We start from the raw sequence: 13,974 nt of genomic DNA, 5'->3' as shown, positions 1-13,974 counted from the left end.
TGGGGGTTACACGCTGAGATTGTGACGGTCCCAGAGGGCTGAACGGAACCACCATCTTGGGGATATTGTAGATTAGGGGGCTAGTTCCTCGCCTTGCCTGACTACAAATGCGCGTGCTGACGTGACCGCGCAGTGAACAAGCGCAGCGGGCGCAACACCGGCGTGCCGAAGGCGCACCAAAGACAAACCCGTCTGCTCCCATCCGTGCTCGAATCGCGCTCAGTGCCAGTCCCCCTGTGCATTTTAAACTAGGAGTTGCCGCCATCGTAAGTTACACAAAATCACAGCGAATAAATTTGAGGCCAACTAGTAAATCAACTCGGTGTGAATGTCTCATGTTGGATTCAAGCCCTCCCTCTCCCCTGGTCACCTGCACCATTTGCAACTGCACGTTGCCCACACTCATGTACCAAACTGTCAGCTCCATAACCTCTAAAAAGCAAAAATGTTTGGATCTGGCAAATAGAGCGATTAAATGTTTGATGCTTAACTCCAGATCTTTTGTGAAGCACAGCATAGAGTGTGCAGACCTAATTGAGGAAAGAGACATAAAAATGGCGTTTATTACAGAAACGTGGACTGACGAAGCCTTAGGTCCTGATTTTGTTAAGGCCACCCCTCCTGGGTTCCTATGACACTCCTTAAACAGACCACTTAGGAAAGGAGGGGGCGTAGCTATAATCTATCATACCTCACTGAAGGCTGTTTTTTGTGCAGCTTCAAACTCAGCCTGTGAGGCACTCTCCTTTAGCTTCTCTCTTTCCGATCACCACACATTAAGGGCATTCTTCTATACAGACCCCCTGGGCCCAGAAGCAACTTCCTAGCTTCTATTGGGAATCTGTTGGAAGTAGGGCTGTGTACTAACTCCTTCACAATCTTGGGGGATTTCAACCATCACCTGGAAGCTCTCATGGAACCTGACACATGGTCTCTCGTAGATATGATGAAGAGCGTAGACCGTATTCAACATGTGACAGGACCCACTCACATAGCAGGGCACACTTTGGATGGTATCTTTTCAAACCATCCACAACTCACCTTTACTGACGTGCTGCCCCTTACATGGACTGATCATGCTGCTGTATTATACGAACTGACCCGTCCCGGTCACGGTGTCTTCAGGGGGGGCACTAAGAGTCAGATTGAAAGCAGTGCATGGAATAAAATTGAGGGCAATGACCTATAGGCGGTGCTTACAACAACTGCTGGGTCGTTACCTACAGAAATAGATGAGGCAACCATCTTTTACACAGACTGCGTGGGAACAGCGTGCAATATATTAGGCCCAGTAAAACTCTGATTTCCCAAAAGATCTCACCCAACATCTCCCTGGTATACGGAGGAACTGAGGAAACAGAATCTCACTTGCGAAACATTGGAGCGGAATCGGAGGAAAAAATATATGAGGAATCAGATAAAAAGATATACAATTAAAGTCTTGCCTCTTACAAGCTACTGATATTTAATGCTAAGAAAACTTTCTTCGCAAATTAAAACAGTTTAGCAAAAAATTTGGCGAAAGAAATCTTTAAAACTGTATCAATTTTGGCCTCCCCCGTACAGCAAAAATATATTCAAATCAGGAACTATGAGAGGACATTGCGAGGTTCTTCCTGAATAAGGTGAAGGTCATTCTTTCAGCATTTATCCCCTCAAGCTCCGCAGAGACCAAGGTTTGCTGGAGAAAAAGAGGCCAGCTAAGGACCCTCCCCTTGTCTTTGACAAATTTGCAGAAATATCCTTAACGGATACTAAGAAACTCCTCATGGCAGCGAGATCAGGTTCCTCCTTTGATCCCTGCCCGGTCTCAGTGATCAAATGCGCCCTGGCACCAGTAGCCCTTGCACTCACCTCCCTCTTTAATGCAATTTTCTAAACAGGGCATTTCCCAAAAGTGTGGAAAATCGCTTCCATACCACCCTTGCTAAAGAAGCTGAGCCTTGATCCTAAGGATCTTAACAATTTTCCAGCGAAAATGACTGAGAAGTCAATGAACTTGCAACTCAGTGCCTTCCTACGTGAAAACCAAGTGTTAGATCCTACGCAATATGGTTTCAGAGAAGGTCACAGTACCGAATCTGCACTTATTAAATCTATGGGGGAGATCAGGGAAGCTCTGAATAAGGGAGGTAAGGCTGCCCTGGTTCTGCTCGACCTGTCAGCAGCCTTTGATATGGTCCATCATGATCTATTGATGGACCGTCTGTTGGCATGCGGGGTTCAAGGAAAAGCATGGAAGCTCCTAAAATCGTTTTTATCTGGGTAATCACAAATATTGGCACTGAATGAATTTCACTTTAAACCTTTCACCCTGCCTTATGGAGTGCCACAGGGGTCTCCACTCAGCCCCTTACTCTTTAATGTGTACGTCTCATCCCTAGCCTCACTAATCAACTCCTTTGGTTTTAACCTGACCTCCTACGCTGATGACACACAGATAGTCACAGCGCTGCGGCCTGGTCAGGGAACTGAATTAGATAATCAGTTTCATGACTGTATGGAAGCTGTGGGGAGGTGGATGTCACAAAACTGCCTAAAATTTAATTCAGACAAGATATGTAGGTGAGCAACCCAATATACCCTTGCGGGCTCGAGCAATACTTGTTATAAGAAAAAAGGCCAGCCAGGGATTTTGTTCAATTACTATTTGCCAGCGTTATTAGGGCCTGTTATGAAAATCAAGGTTCCTAGAACTGTTCTTAGTCAGTAGCTGTAGTGAATCATTAACTTCAGGCAAAAAGTCATAAAAGATCAATAAGTACAGTGTTACCACACTAACACAGTAAATAAATGCAAAGACCAGGATTTTATATTGTCTGAAGATTATTATTTGTTTTCAAGACAAAGAATATTTATAAAAAGAAGAAAACATTTTTATAAAATAGGGTACATACATAGATATTAGTTAGATATTCAAGGTAAAGGTTGTTTCCTCCTTTGATATATCTAAACAAAAAGTCCAGACTGCTAATACAAAAAACCACAATGATTTCAACTAAAATCAGAAGAAAATCAGAGATGATACAATGGATCACGTGCAGAGTTGGACTTTTTGCCTGAAGTTAATGATTCACTACAGATACTGACTAAGAACAGTTCTAGGAACCTTGATTTTCATAACAGGCCCTAATAACGCTGACAAATAGTAATTGAACAAAATCCCTTGCTGGCCTTTTTTCTTATAAAATTTAAATTCAGGCAAGACGGAAGTCATCCTTTTCGGAAATGATGCCAACTTTTGGACCCCCAACTTGTGGGCAATATCAATGGGCACTCTTCCTATACCTTCAAGGAAAGTAAAAAACTTAGATTTTATGGTTGATGACAAGCTTAATTTTGGTGATCATATTAATTCAGTGCCATCCACCACCTTCTATGTGCTTAGAATGATCAAGAAAATTCTCCCCTTTCTACCGGCTGACATTCAGCGGGCAGTGGTCACAGCGCTTATCCTGTCGAGGCTCGATTATTGTAATGGCCTCTATCTGAGCTTACAGGAATGCTTCATGAACAAACTCCAACTGCTGCAAAACGCAGCAGCGTGGCTGCTTTCGGGCACACCTAAATTTGCATCCATCTCCAAGGAAATTAAAAAACTTCACAGGCTGCCTGTCAGGAAACGGGTGCGCTTTAAAGCCCTTTGTAAACTTTTCAAGGCTCTCCAAGGCACAGGTCAAGATTATGTGAAACAGCATATACAATGGTACTGCCCTTAAAGAACCCTGTGTTCCATGGAATCCAAGCTGGTGATAGTACCACTTACAAAAATAGCCTCTTGAGGTGGAAGAAGCTTTATTGTGCGTGCTGCAAAAGTCTGGAATGACCTTCCTTTTCTCCTTAGAAACACAACAGATCTCCTGACATTTAGGAAGGGACTAAAGACCTGGCTTTTCAACCTGTAATTGCGGTTTACCGTTCTTTACCCAGGGGATGATAACTAGCGCCAGGACACCTCCGGGTAACCACTGTGCTTTATAAGTTCTTATAACATAACATAACATAGTAATTCTAGGTATTTACAATTATTTTAGCACTTTCTAGCTTTTCATTGAAACATGGAGCACTGGTAGAGGATCATTTAATATTTTACATGCCTTTTAGAAAGTACCTTGTCAAGAGCTTCAGTAATCCAAGAATTAAATCCAACAGTGTCAGTGAATATATTGCCTGTTGGAAAAAAACAAAGGGCCAGTCAGTGCATCATTAAGATTGACAGGCATGAATTTACTCCATGCTCAATGTAGTTTGGAGAAAGTTTTGTCAGCGTACCTTAAATGGTGATTTTAAATTTAAAATGGATGGCATTGTCAACTGTTCAGATGAGAGGTAATGGTGGATAGTTATCCATTGACAAAGAATTTGAGAAAGGAGATTAAAGTATGAAGTGCTACATGTGCAGGCTGCGTCATCAGCTGCACTATGTTGATGGTGGAGCAAAGAGTAGTATGGAAGTACAATATTTTGTCCATGGATATATTAAAGTCACTTAGCACACAGAAGGTAGCCTGCCTAATCACATAACGCAAGAATATCAGTGTTAGTTTTGACAAACGTACCTACATGACCAGGATCAACAGTTAAGGCCCCAGACACACTGCAGGAGGAATTTACTTTGATGGGAAAACGTGTATATTCTGCTTCATGGAACTGAGTTTGGTTGTCGAGAGAACAGATATATTGGGGAGAAAAAATAATAGCCAGTCAGTACCACTTTATTTCGTCATGTTACAGCCATAAAAGTACTTAATACCATATAATATTAATACACCTACTTCATCATAAAAATAACAATTAAGAAATGCCAAAGTTAGGGAAATTAAAAGAACATAATAGAAAGACTAGGGAATCGTGAAATTTCAGTTATCAAGTACTGTCCCCGCTCCCAAACAAATGGAGCTGCAACAAACACCCTAGCAAGAGTAGAGCATGGAGCCTTTGTACATACATTGGTATTACGCTTTCGGGCATCATTAGCAGCAATTTAATTGTCAAATTCATTTAAAATAGCCTATATTAAAAAAAAATAGATTACACTAAGAAATCTAGAAAGGATTGAAGGGTGCTAAGGGCATTATAATAGCAATTATTCCTCCTAGGCGAAGTGAATGATCATTGTGGACGATGCTGTAAACTTCCAATATAGCCAGCGTAATACTTGAGAGACCTATGTATAAACAACAAATCTGTCAGAAATATTATATCGGGATTAGTAATCTTGATGACATTTCAAAATTCTACACATTTTTTGTGAATTGATCTGACATTTATTGAATAACACAGCAACGACGTATTTTGTGGTAAAGGTGAGCCTTAAGAAGGAGTTCAAAGTGTGTCTACAATATTTGCAGAAAGAAGGGCCACCTGATAAGATAGAGGGCTCCTGCCCACTTCACTATCCTAAAGGGCTAATCTTGTAGAGTTCTTGAGAAGATTAAATGATACTGCCCATCATTTCTCAGTCCCATGGACAGAGGTTATGTCCCTCAGCATGGTATGGGCACAGACAGGAGCAGATGGCTTGCCATTGTCAGGCCTTAATCGGTGCAACCATTGACCAGATGTGCAGCAACGTCTTTTTTCATCATGGTCCCTGCAACGACTAGAACATGTAGTGCTCACTGTGACACAAAAGTGGTTTAAGTTAAAACAAGAGGGGCAAAGAAATATCTCAATGGAACCCAGGAGTCCCGTGTCTCCAGGCAATCTCCCTTGTCTGAGGCACTACAAGCCAGGAAAACAAAATTGAAATTGACATTATAAATAAAAAACATAAACATATTAAACTACTCTTTTTAGTCTAGAGATTGGGAGCCAGGCACCTTAATAATGCATATAAGGGAAGTAAAGGCTTCTTAATTAAACAGTAATTACCCTGAGTTCAGTTGTAAAGAGAGCACCACCGTGGTACATATCATTTGTAGTCCTTACCTAGGGTAAAACTCATTCACAGAATAAAGAACAACAAAAAATAATAATCTCATTTTCCAATAGATACAAGGTATTTTTTTTATATTTGTTTTGAAGTTGAATGGAATAGAAGATCTCAGTAGAAACTGGGAGTATATTTGGACATGATGATCACCTATAGAAATGAAGCATGGGCATTCCATGATCTGTCAAGCCTCTGAGCTCGTAGTATCTGCACAAATTCCCTCTCAACTTTAGTCCAATGATCTGCTGAGTGCTTTGCAGTGTGGTTTTCAACTTAAAAGCCCAGGATCCACAATACTGAACATTAGGGAAGTTAACAATCATAGACCAGTATCCTTCTCGAGTTCTCTTCAGCTTTCAACAGCACTGACTTTGAAATTCTGTTGAACATGTGGTTTCTTATGCTTGGGTGAAGTATATTGTCCATTACTGGTTCTCATCTTTTCTGACAAAACTAAATCATCAATCAAACTGCTTACCATGTGATCTGCCTCCATTCACATCATGTATGCTGGTCACCAGGCTTTTTTACCTAGGTATATGACGTATAGGTTCCACACTGCAATTGTCTTTATTTGACATATGTTAAATTGGATACCTTATGAATGCAGGTGATCCACAGATCAACATTAAACTAAAAAAAAGGATTTAGGGAATATCTACAAGTAGGCAACTATCTGAGGTAAGACAAACCATGGAAGCAAAATACTTGACTCTGCTGTGACAATCAGAAATAAGAGATCTTACTTGTCGACCATTTGAATGCATTGTTTGCCTACATTAGACATTGAGCCATCCATCTACCGGCAGTTCAAAAGGCTAAAAAATGTTGCTCATTTTTAATATCAATCTAAGTCTGGCATGTGAATGTGATCAGCATGAGCGTCTTCAATGATGGGATTCTGCTCAAAAACATTATCCACCCTTCTAGAGCACCCACAACGGATAGTGACCTTCTACCTGCAGTACTACACTAAAGGTTTCACAGGACTTCCCTTCATAAGCAATTGGTAAGTTACAATGAATCCATGCAGGCTGCCTCATTTGTTGGTTACTTCGGCCTTCAGTTATCCACATTAGTCCCAATCAAAGAAAAATCGCAAAATAAACTTTGCATAGTTCAAAAATTCCAACAGTGCTGTGCCACAGGTTTTCTAACAACATTCTCCCAATGCTGACTAATGCAAATGCAATAAAGACTTGCCTTGGTGACACTTCTGGAAAGGATATGGTGAAAGATCCCTCCAGTACAGGGCTTTACCCTTTGGAACTCTCTACCTCTCCCTGTAAGACTAGAGAAGGGCTTTGTATGTATAAAAGTATACTGACAATGTATCTCTTTTGCTCATTGTAGGCCCACATTTCCACAAACCCAGGCCTGAATCTATATTCTGATTACTTCCTCTTTCTTCAGCGTTGTCGTCTCACCCAGTAAAATCCTTAAACTAGCACTTGTTTTGCTATATTTATCGCTGTCAATATCATCCAAGAAGAACCTCTAGTATTGAACACCAAAAGTGAAATACATGAATCCCAGCAACATGTTTTTGGATGTTAGATGAACTGCCTTCATGAGTCAATAGCACATTTTAACCTAGATTTTGATGTTTGGATATACTTATATCTTCATTAGTATGATATTGAGCTGCCATTTATTTACCTTAATTTTTAAAGTTCTTTGAAGTTAAGACCGAGGAGTGCCTGATGGTTGAAATAATGTCAGGGTGAAAACTCATCGTGTAAATTATTTCACTTTACTTCCAGTGTATGGAAGATTATTTTATTTAAAAATCCTGACTTTCTATTCAGGACCGACGTTCACCTTGCTTTAGAATATAGAATACGATTGAGGAATATGTGAAAACCATGCCCCATAGCAAACAGCTTATGTACGGCATCGTTACGTTAAAAGCAACAACAACAAAAATCTTTTTCAGCTTAAAGAAACTGATAAAATGGGGGCAATTCACAAAGACATTTATGAGTATGTGCATTAGTATTACAACAGTACTACTTCATGTGCTTATGAAATGCCTTTGTAAAAGCCCCCACAATATCCAAATCCTATTAGTAAAGGTGCAAAGATGACTTGGTCCAATTTATTTGAATTAATAGCATATGAATATTCTCTGAAAAGTCCCATTTGGGGCCAATTCACAAAAGCATTTAAGAGGACGTGAAGTAGTACTAGCGGAGTAAACTTCCCACTTCTACTGCACTTTACAAGAGATTTCTTGCACACAAAAAATATTTTTTGGAAGAGGTTTTGCATGCAGAGGAAGTTGGTATACGAGGTTTATCAAGTGTACCACTTTTACATAACTCACATCCATTACAATTACAAAGTTACTAAAAAAAACAAATTTCAGAGGGAAAATAATTACAAATTTGCCTATATAGGGAAGGACCGCATCTTTCCCCAAAAACAGAAGGTAATGCTCCTGCATATGATACAAGCCACAATGCCACAGTTCATGAAGGACTTTTAGACCTGGCTCTTCGGATGGCCCCAGCGCTCAACAGAGCTGCCCTCCACCCCCCCCCTTCCTCTCCCTCAGCGCCTTGAGACCCTAGCAGGTGAGTGGCTGCGCTTCACAATTCCCTGACTGATTGATTGAAAAGCATATGTATGTTCTCATGTGCATGCTTCATCCATTCTTTAACTTGCATACCAAAATCAAGGCTATATTAAAAAAAAAACTGAACTTTGCAGCACGAGCACACACCCTTGAAGTTAATCCAAAGGATCATATTTCAAGGTTTGCATTGTGCAGTTGTAGGAAGTTTTTGTAAAGAGGAATACTGCTCCATCCCTGGCCTTACTGGGCCGCTATTCTTAGGCCGGAGTTTGAACCAAAGCAGCAGTGCTTAATTTGAGCCGGTGGTTTCCCGTGCTCAGCACCAGCACTTAATTGGTAGCACACTTATGGCAGTCTGCCACATGATGAGCTGTTTGTCTCTATCAGAGTAAGCACAACAACAATTTAATATGCGTTAAAAATAGCTGCAACCCATGCTAATCTTATAGATTTGGAGGCCTGGAAAAGTCTGAATTGTCGCACTTGTAGGGTGTGATGGTTCGTAGTTAGTTTGGAGCTGTCATTTGTAGTGCTAGCATGGGCAATGGGCGGTGTAGGCTGCAATGGCCTCCTGATGAGGGCCCGAGCACTTAATTATTTACAAATTAAGCACTGCAAAGCAGCACTGTCAACAATGTGTAAACCAGCCCTGCTTTCTTCCTCCTCGCTGTCTTATGTCTCTCCTTCTCTCTTTCCCCTCTCTTTCTCTCCTAACCCCAACTCTTTGCCCCTGTGCCTGCTGTAATTACCTAGGGATTCAGGAGAGAGTGACTCCCGGCCCTAAAAACTGGCTTCGAAAGGAAATAAATGCGCGATGGTAAAAAAAAACTAGCAGTCCTAGCCTCTTTACAATAACCAGACTGCATCTTAATCAGGAGTTGCTGGGACTGTTTTTTACAGATATTGTGCTGTAATATTGGACCCCTCGGGTTAACTGGAATGGTACTTTTGTGAAAGGCAATGGTGCAGTGGATTTCACGGTGAAGAGAATTTGCAAATGCAGTTTGCTTTGTAATAATCTCGAGTTTGAGAGTATATACTAAATGTGCGCATACTATATTCAAAGCAGCAATAAAATGACTTGGGGGGCCTATTATCTTGATGTGAAGCTACATATCTCAACAGAAATCATTCAGAGAAACAGGCACCTACCATTTCAGTTCCAGTTTTGCAGCCTTGATATGTTAGAGTCACATTATACAGCACATTCATTCCTGAGTGGTCCATTTATTTGCATCCTCCACACAGAAGGATGGAGATCCAATTTCTTTATAACATATTTTTTTGTAGAATAAAAAAATATCCCCCTAGGAAGCTTTACAAAGGAAGTTAACAGCTCTTGGTAAAACATGAGCATGAAATGGCTCTGCAACCGCACTTCAGTGAAATGCTCTCTCCAGAGGCACATTATCGCACAGCTATTGCTTACCTTAGAAAGGAACTAATCTTGAGAAAGAAACAACACTTACTGTAGAACCATTTCTGCGAATATTTCATTTTATATGTTGCAGAAAGGAGCAGCTAAATACTTCAGCAATCCCTGCATGAGTTAGTAATAGAAGCAATTCAAAAAATCACATGAATCATGTATGAGAGGTAGCCTCACATTTCTTAGCATGAGCAGGGAATTGTAGAATTGTGTGCCACTGAGACCCGAAAAGATTCACTTTGTTGAATATTATGCTTTCTGATTGTAATTAGTGGAAGGTTTTTCAGTAGTTCAGGAAAAAATAGAATTGTGCGCCCTCAAATGCTCTCCATGTAAATAAAACTTTTCTTCTAGTACTTTGGTAATTGATGGCTCAAAGAGACCAATTTGCTGATTCTGTACTTTTAACTTTTAATGCCTGATATTGGACATGGTAAGAAATTGCCTGACGACAAATAGTGTTAAAGCTTAAACATATAAAATTGCTATATTCCTCCCCGAAAGTTACATATACTATAGCATTGCACAAGGATATTATAGTGCACAATAACATAATATTTGAGGTCTAAAATATTCATAAATATATAAGTGGGATAGCACCACCCATTTAGAATACACTGTTGCACCCAATATGATCACCTGCAGAGAGGGAAACAGTATAAGCTTGCAGGCCTGATCACTGTGGAGTGGTCTTACTCCTTAAAGTCTCCTAGAGCCTCTCCAAATTTCTCACCACCAGGTGGAATCTGGCACATTCGCCACAAATAAAGCAAGCCGCCAATAAAAGCTAAGTCGGAAGTTGCAGTTCCTGTGTGTTAATCAGCTCAGCACAAAGAAGGATATCCTGGCCAGCTTCCCACCTACTGGTTGGGAACTGGTGAGGATGTGATTGAACTGAGGGGAGACTTTAATCAGGACAATTACAGGCAATCCTGTTATGTTTCATATAGGTACCCTAATATTGGCCCGGGTAACATCATACCCCTTCACCTACATTACCTCCCGTACACTACACTTAAACAAGCCTTTTAGGATTGAACTTTTACCTAGTTCTAGTTCTGGCTGAAGAAGAAGGGTTTCTCCTAAACAATAGAGTCCGACAACTCCACAAAAAGACTCACACAGTATGAATGAATATTCATAAGGGTTCTTAGAAATCAGGCTGGGGCTACATCACCTTCCTCCCCACATCTACGTACACAGTTCATCCCATACCTCATCCTCAAATCCAACAATGGCTAACACAAGCAACAAGGGACAATAAGCCCTAGATACTTTCTGTAGAAATATAGCACCTCTTGCTAGTGTTAGTTAGAGGGAACCAAGACTTCCAGGCTGACACACTGACCAGAGAGGCTGAGGCTCCTGTATGCAGACGCTCCATCTGACAGTGCTTTGAACATCCCCCACGGGGTATCCAAATCGGGACCAAGAAGGGCTTCTACATTCTTACACTTCAGGTAATGGGGTTCGACTAAATCATAGAGGGATTCTTGGCTTTACACCTACTCACTTGCACGGTTCACTTAGATACATCTAGATGGGCATCGTAGGAGTACTCACACTTTTATCATGCATTTTATATTCATTTATTTATTCATGCTTATTGCAAAATGATAGCACTGTACTATCCTCTAATATTCACAATCTCTGCTACTGTCTAATTGTTGTTGCAGCTCATATATTTTACACGAGAATAACCACTCTTCAATAAACCCTTATTGAAAGGCCCTGGCTATTTATTCTGTGTGTCTCTGAGATAAACTAAATGAGCGCGAGTGACTGAGCAAAAAGTAGTACATTGTTTCCACGATCTTGAGGGATCAAGGTTGCCATGTTCTAAAGGTTTCCGGAAACTATTCTCTCCCCGATAAGAGGAGACACTAGTGGCACTGTGAGCTTGCTAAACGGAAACAGGCTAACATTTCTCGGTGGGAGTGTACGGAACCAGTCTGTCACCAATCCCACATGTTTATGTTATCCAAACGCGCAGGTCCTGCATGGGTACTATAGGAAGTACACGACAATCCAGCACTGTGCTATACCAAATTTATTGTGCTTTCTAGTTGTAACTAGATAGACACACAACTGTATATTCAGGTGCTGGGCCAGGGGATTTCATGTCCTACTCCAAGTATATAATATATACTTTCAGGATTTTATGTTAAATGTAGGAAAGTAGGATCTTTATTACATGGTTAAGGCCACTTTTTGCCTGTTGTCAGTGTGTTTAGACTGTTGTATATTGGGGAATCACTGACATAATATCGACAGACATATTATCGACCTACATTTTCTTGATACAAAAATATCGACAACCCTAATATTGATACTATATACTTAATTTAAAAAATACACAAATATTTACCCAAAAATATCATCAAGTAAAATTATCGATAACACAAATATTGAACACATAATTATCATTATAAAAATTATCGAACATTCTTTAAAAATATACATGTTCAAAATATTGATAACAAAAATATAGACAGCAATATTATTGTTTAAAAAAAATATTGACAACTCCAAAAACAGAAAACACACAAAATTAAACACCATACATATAGTTAAATACATAAACATACATTGCATATAAAATAAAAACTACCTGTGGCGGCCGAGGGTTCGGCTGTGTGAGCTGGCGTTCCTCTCGCCCAGATGAATCACCTCTCTTGAAGCAGCATTCTTAGGCTATCTCTCCTTGCAAAAATCGGGGATTGGATTGAAGAAGCGGCATGCTCAGAGTTTTTACCTGTTTATCGACCCTGGAGTCCTGAAGCAGCAAGTACCGGCTTTGGCGTTTTCCAGCGCGGTACTTATTATCGACGTGTCAGTGTTCCGCCTTCAGGGCACAATGCTTCTGGAGGCTTCAGAGTGGAATTATGGCTTCAAAGATTGTTTCCAAGGCGGCATTTGCAGCAAGGGCTCGCTCCGCGGCAGAGGCTGCTGCTGCAGCGTCAGCAAACAGCCCAGAGGTCATGAATGATTCAGGAAATACCTTGCAGGCGGGGCGGAGTGGCACGAAAATGGCTGGAGATGGAGGCACAGTCCGCAACCGGGTTAGCTCCAAAGGAAGCGGTAAGACAGTGCCGGCTCTCCTCAAACATATTAACTCAAAGTTAAAAACCACTGCTGTTGCTTTAGCAGTCAGCCAAGCGGGTACTGTGAAAGTCGCTGAGGTAGAAATAGGGGGGGGGGGGTGCCACTAACATCAGACCCTCTATCTGTTGTAAACCTGATTCCCTCACATGGCAAGAATGGCAAGATATCTTTGATTGTGCAACAGGGGACTATTTTGAACTGCCCGGTCCTGAGCCCTCAGAAAGAGGATTCTGGTTCTAGTTCAAGTATTCCGGTGAATGGAATTCTGGGAACTGTAGTCCAGCCAGTTGATAAAATCTCTTGCTCTTTGTGCTCTCCCTCTGTAGCCAGCATATCTGTTGTTAAGGCAATTGATGGTACTGGTCGCTGTGCATTTAATGGAAATGAGTTCTCTAAAGAGCTTGAAGGTGATTAGTTTTTCTCTCTTTCTGAACATACGGGCTCATCTCTGGATGAGGATGAGCATGACCCTAAATGGACGGATGACGGTAGTGACATTGGGGACTGGCGGCAGAGTGATGCTCTGAGTGAGGAGATGTCTCCCTGGCATCCCTGCACAGTTCGTAAGGTGGATGGTCAGAATGCTCAGGATCTTATGAGAGAGGGCCCGGAAGCACATGGACTCTCGTTCACTGATAATTCCTTCACTGCTTTGCATGGTTCAGGGGCGGGTAAGCTAGCTGCAGCTCATATAACACAATATAATCAGTCTGATTTGCCACCTTCTGAGATTACACTTACGCTTATTTACCAGACGATCATGGCACAGCGTGAGGACTCGCGTCAGGTGAATTTCCGTACTCAGGGGGCCTGCCATAGAGTTCAGAACTCCATTCATAGAGTTGCAAAAATGTGTACAGATATTAGAGCTAGAATTGGAGAGGCCGAGGAGAGGATCTCCAACCTTGAGGATGCCCTAGCAGTGCA

This window comes from Lissotriton vulgaris, chromosome 4_1 (genome assembly GCF_964263255.1).
Source record: "Lissotriton vulgaris chromosome 4_1, aLisVul1.2, whole genome shotgun sequence".
Taxonomy (NCBI): domain Eukaryota; kingdom Metazoa; phylum Chordata; class Amphibia; order Caudata; family Salamandridae; genus Lissotriton; species Lissotriton vulgaris.
Note: the sequence above shows the minus strand (reverse complement) of the source record.